This window comes from Ornithorhynchus anatinus, unplaced genomic scaffold (assembly GCF_004115215.2).
Source record: "Ornithorhynchus anatinus isolate Pmale09 unplaced genomic scaffold, mOrnAna1.pri.v4 scaffold_254_arrow_ctg1, whole genome shotgun sequence".
In the NCBI taxonomy this organism is placed as follows: Eukaryota; Metazoa; Chordata; class Mammalia; order Monotremata; family Ornithorhynchidae; genus Ornithorhynchus; species Ornithorhynchus anatinus.
Window position 1 is genome coordinate 2408 of NW_024396737.1, and position 6044 is coordinate 8451.

The window sequence follows — 6044 nt, forward strand, 5'->3', positions numbered from 1 at the left end:
TGGCGTTAGGCCCTCACCCCAGAGCCGCTGAGATTTCTCCAACCATGAGGTAATTTGTCCGATTACCGGCTAAGAGCAGGACGAACTTCCCCGGATAAAAGGCCTCCACTAGCCCCTCCAATGGTCTGGATCCCCTTTCTACCTTGCCCGCACTGAGACAGGTGGAGCTGTTGGTCTGGGAGGTCCGCCCTCCCCAGTCCCCCCGCCCCCGGGTCAGCAGTCTCTGGAGATCGCTGGGCAACCGGCATACCCCGAAGGAGGGAGTTTGTGGGTGGATGCTTAGATCCAGGCGCGAAAGAATGAAGTAAATGGACCCAGGGAGTTTGGTTACAAAAACTATATCTTTAACACGTGAACCTATGAAAAAGCTAAGGTTTTAATATATGCGTCTATGGAAAATCTATGACTTTTCTGCATAAACCTACAAAAGCCATGCATCCATTACACAAAATATGCCCAAACCTGGACAGAAAAATGTCTCACTCCCCCACGGGGTGGTTTGCACGCATACCCCAACCTCAATCTCAATTGGACAGGACCGTGAACGCCTTTTCCTCTCTAGTACTCGATGGGGCCTTTCGGAGCCTTGGGCTGGGAGGCCCAGGGTAAGCCAAAAACACTCTGTGCTGTCCTAGCCTCCCCTTCAGGTTGCAAGGAGCAGGAATTAGCCAGGCATACATGGCTTTGATAGGGGTGGGGTGGCAATTGGGTGTACGTATTCCCCTGACCCACTAGACGAGCAAGCCAATATCACTGCCATGTTTTGGAAAAGATTATCTACCTGTAACGCGTAACATCGAGCTTCTTCCGCATGGACCCTACTCTACATGGAAACATGTTTTTGTGGACATGGCAGGCTGAGAAGGTATTGGGGAATTTGGGCGAGATGTTTAGTCCCTCTTAAGTGTAATCTTGAGCCATATCTGCAAGGTATGGCCTCTAACTACAAGTCTTTGTTACCCAAAGATAAACAACTCAGAGCATGTTAACAATTTCCGAATAACAAAGGAGAGGACGGGTCTTTCCAAAATGGAATCATTTTGGCGCGCTCTGGTCGGGCGACTCTGATCGAAGCTGGGGCCGGTCTCGCACTTCACCCTGTGGCCACGGGCATCCCAACCGGTCAGCTCCAAGGTTCCTCTAGGCTGAGCGCATTCAGGGGGATCTTCCGGGAGCAACAGTGGAAAATCAGGAATAGAGAAAGCTGGATACCAACAGAGCACAAGACAATTTCAGCCATGACTTGAGCGAGGAAAGTCAAAATGTCCCAGGGCCAGTGTGGGAGGCCACATTGGGGAAATGTGAGGAAAGGAACCCTCAAATACCTTCCAGTCTCTCGGAGTCTATTCGGGCCTTCCCGAGTCCCATAGACACGTGGGAGTAGGTCTCCCATACATTGGCCATCTGGTTTTGGAGGGCAAATAGACTGACAGCTTTGCAGACAACATGCTCAACGAGCTTGGCAAAGTCCTCCTCGTCTATTTTCGTACACAAAGCCAGTGATTACAGTTCTAGTCTGACATCATTCATTCATTCATTCCATCGCATTTATTGAGCGCTTACGTAGTGCAGGGTACTGTACTCAGCGCTTGGGAAGTACATTTCGGCAACAGGGACAACCCTTATCCAACGGACTCACAGTCTAGAACAGGGGAGATAGACAATAAAATTAAACAAAACAAGTGGACAGGCATCAATGCGTCAATATAAATAAATAGAATTATAGATATATAGACATCATTAATAAAATAAATCGAACAATAAAAAGTACTTATATAGCCAGTGGGGACGGGGGGAAGAGCAGAGCGAGAGAGTCGGGACAACGGGGAGGGGAGGAGGAGCAAAGGAAAAGGTGGGGGGACTCATCCTGGGAAGGAATCCTGGAGGAGGTGAGCTCAGAGGGTTGCATAACTATGTGAATGAAGAGTAGGAGTCCCATGTAGATCAGGGACTGTATTTGACCTGATGATCTTGTATCTAGCCCGGTGCTTAGAACAGTGCTTGACACATAGTCAGCTCTTTACAAATAACATTATTATTTTTCAAACACCCAATAATCTTCCTAAAAATGAAGTGGAGGCTGAGCCAATATTTAGATCGTACTGTAAATACTCAACACTCTAACACTCAGTACCCTGCTCTGCCCACAGTAGACACTCAATAAATCTCATCGATTGGCCGAAGAAGCAGATTTCCCCTAAGTCATCTGGAGGTCTTGATGACAGTCATCGAGCACTTCAGGACTGAAGGCTAGATCAATCTCAGTTATTTAGATTATAAATATACATCATTTATATTAATGTAAATACTATATACTCTAGATTGTGACCTAGTTGTGGAAAGAGAATCTCTCCACCACTTCTGTGGTATTGTAGTCTTCCATGCTCTCAGTACAGTCCTCTGTAAACAGTAAGTGGTCAATAAATCTGACAGATCAACTGATTAGTTCTCCAATTCAGACACTAAATTTAGTAAATGGCTACAAATAAAAGCAGAGCTTAATCTCTTCCCATCGAGACATATCCCCCTTTGTTCTATCCCATGCAATGGCATCGGTCCACCCCGTGGCCCAGTGAGACTCTTGAAGGCCCAATCACCAATGCAATATCTGGACAGGCATGAAGGGTATCCCAATTCCTCCCTTCCATGGTATTCTTCCGGGGTTTCCAACAGCAGCGTGCATCAGATAGGACAAGGTGAAATAGAGGGACAAGGCAAACAAGGAAAATTGACACACCGAGGTAGGTTCCTGGGAAGGGAGGACATCCGCTCCCAAGAATGCCAAGCTGTTTACTGCGTGTGGACTTGAGCCGCCATAAAGCAGAGGGTTATGTGAGGGGGTGGGAATAACCACTGTTTGCATGGACAACATTTTTGTTCCACCCTGATGGGACCAGGGCCGATCCCATCTCCCAGGCCCAACTGTGGTTTGATCCAGGTGCTGGGCTAAGGTGCAGGAATGATAATGGAGTAAAGTATCACGAAAAGTGCTGAGAACATGATCTGAACATTTCTCAACTCCCTCGTGAAGAGGCAGAATGAAAATGATGTCCCGGGGTTATTCCTAGTGCTCCCCGTCTGAGGGAGAATAGGAAGCCGGTGGGAACGAGGGTCAGAGCCAAGTGCGAGGCCCGAGAGGCCACCAACCGGTGTGGACAATAAACCACCGCCTCAGACATAGATTTCCCCAAGGAAGCCGAGATCTGTCCAAGGACCGGCTACAAACTGGCAGGAACATCAACACCGCCCGGGGCAAGGACCCGCCCCGTATCCATCTTCAGCCCCTCCCACACACTGCACAGGTGGTTTCTCCACAGGAGAAACCCCAAGTGCGGGCGGCAGCCCTGGAACTGCCAGGAGCCATGGCCAGCGGCAGGGTGATGGAGGAGGATATCTGTTTCCAGCAAGAGCTGATTCGCTGCCTCCTCTCCGTCTTCTTCCACCTGAAGGACGAGCACCCGATAGTGGACAAAGTGAGACTCCCCCACCTTCCACAGTCCCCGTCCTCTCTGGGTCCCTAGTCCTGGCCTCTTGACTCTCTGACACCCTTCCCTCGGCTTCTCCGTATCCAGAAAGCCAGATGTACATTCTTCTGGCTGGCCCAGAACATCGGCTGGAGGTACACAAAAGTAGTAGGATGGACGCTGAGCGGGGGAAGAGAGGAAGAGCACGGCCTATGGTACCATCTGGCAGGCCTTGGTGAGTACGTCTGGGATGGGTGGGGGGTGGGAAGGGCCGATCTTGAGTCTAGGGAGGGAATTGTGGGGGCGGATCCCCCTCCTGGGAATCACAGTGGTGGGATATCTTAGTTGAGAGTTCAGTTGAACAGTTAGTAGCATGTTCCCAGCCAGCAATGACTTTACAGGCCAGATGGGTTCATTTGGGAAAGGAACCAGGAGGAGGTTGAGATCCCAGTGCCCTGGGGTGGAACTCGATTTTGGGGAGTTGGGACGGGGGCGAGGCATCCACAAGGAGGTTGGGGATAGGTTGGGATCTCTCACTCTCCTTCTCTTCTTCCCCAGATGGAGAGCTCTAAGGACAGCCCTCCCATTTTCTTGTCTCAAGTTCTGGCATATACCAACTGTCCCCAGCAAGATGTGAAATTCGCGTCCGTTGTCTTCCTCGGTGAGAGGGTAGTGGAGGGCGCTGGGGAAAGAAAACAAACAAAAAACAAAAAAAGCCCCACCATCTAGCCCGACCCCTTTTCTTTGCCGGATCCCAGAGGAGGCCGCTCTTGGCTCCTCTTCCCTGCCTCCGGAGGTTGGACATGGAAACTGCGCCACTGTCCTTCCGGGAAGTGGGTGGACGAACAAACGAGAAAATAATGGCTCGTTTCGATTTCCCTCAGTATAAACCATCACCATCATTATCGAAAGCCCGCTGCTTTCGGGCGAAGACTAGGAAATCCTTTTCCAGGGTGATTCCCAGACCACTCTGGAAACCAAACCCAAACCCACACTCTCGCTCTCTATCTCTCCCTCTCTCTCTCTCTCTCTCTCTCTCTCTCCCTCTCTCCCTTTCTCTCTGCTATCGCAGGCCATGCTCCTTGCTTCCTCCTCTGTGTTGCTTTTCCCTCTCACTCGCCTTTCTGAATACTTGCCCTCTGGGCCTCTAGCAGATATTTCCCCCTAAAACGTCAGCTCATAATGGTCAGGGCGAAGTTTCTGCTCATTCTATTGGACCATACTCTCCCAAGCGCTAAAAGAAGTGCTCTGCACATGGTAAGCGCTCGGTAAATACCATCAGCTGATGGGTTGATTTCTCTTCCTTCCTCTTTCCTCTGTCCCGTCTTTCAGGCTTTTTCTCAGGGGCCCTTACCTGCTCAACAGTCCTGGCTGGGTGGTGGTAGAAAGAACAGAATGAGGAGAGCGGAAGTTGGGTGGGGAGTGGAGGACTTCTCTCCGATCTCCGGGGTATGATCAAAGTGTTTGTGTGTTGGGTGGGGGCTGCCCCACATCTCATGTGCTCTTTACCACCCCCGTTTCAGAAATTCGAACCCCTCAACCAAAGTCCAGAGATTCCTGAGATCCTATGAGAGGATCCTGGCACAGAATGATGACTTGTTCTTCTTCTGAGGGCTACCATCCCTTGGGAGAAGAAGATGCCTAGGAGGAGGAGGTGGTGTCAGAACGGTTTGGGGGCTCCTGGTCTGGATCAGCGGGGGCTGCCTTAGGACGTTCCATAGGTTCAGGGCCCTGAGGATTGGAGAGGATCCCGGGTTCAGACAGCCATGTGTGGGAAGGAGGCACAGGGGGCCCGGCCTTCTCTGTGATCCCCCACTTTTGCTCTGGCCATCCCCGGGAGCAAGGAGGCAAGGTTGGAGGTGCAGTCTAACCCCAGGACGCTGGGAAGGTGGGAGCTGGACCGAGCCAGAATCAAGTCAAAATCCAACCTCTTTCCTGGGTTGGGCCCGCATTTCCTTCAGACAACGTGGTCGGAAAGGAGTGGGGGAGGCTGAGACTGGAGCTCCACTGGAGTCTGGGAGTTTGCCGGGCAGGGGGAGACCCATCAGTCCTGGACGGCTCAGCCCCCAGACTTCCGGCACCCGGTTCCTCAGGCTCCATGGCCACACGCAAGAGGGGTAGAGTTTTTCTGGGATCAGGCTAGTCAGAGAAGCAGCGTGGCTCAGTGGAAAGCGCAGGGGCTTTGGAGTCAGAGGTCATGGGTTCGAATCCAGGCTTGGCCACCTGTCAGCTGTGTGACTTTGGGCAAGTCACTGCACTTCTCGGTGCCTCAGTTACCTCATCTGTAAAATGGGGATTAAGACTGTCAGCCTCACGTGGGACAACCTGATTCCCCTGTGTCTACCCCAGCGCTTAGAACAGTGCTCGGCAAATAGTAAGTGCTTAACAAATACCAACATTATTATTATTATTATTATTAATGCCTCTACTCTTATTAGGCAGTGCCGAATAGGAATATTAGGAAAGTGTCTGTAAAACAAAGCGTGGAAAGACAGTGAGTGGGTTATTGGAATAAGGTGAAGACACTAGGAAGCCGGTGAGGACGAAGGTCGGAGCCAGGTCTTAGGGACGAGAAGCCAC

At 51.0% G+C, this 6044-nt stretch overlaps 1 long non-coding RNA gene across 1 annotated transcript; it reads right to left on the reverse strand.

The window, feature by feature from the left end:
* Positions 1-322: 322 nt before the first annotated feature.
* LOC114808814 lies at positions 323-5674 on the reverse strand. The gene is made up of 2 exons (XR_003756581.1): positions 3489-5674; positions 323-1204 (listed from the first exon to the last, which is right to left on the reverse strand). It is a non-coding gene; the product is annotated as an uncharacterized LOC114808814 (long non-coding RNA).
* Positions 5675-6044: the final 370 nt, after the last annotated feature.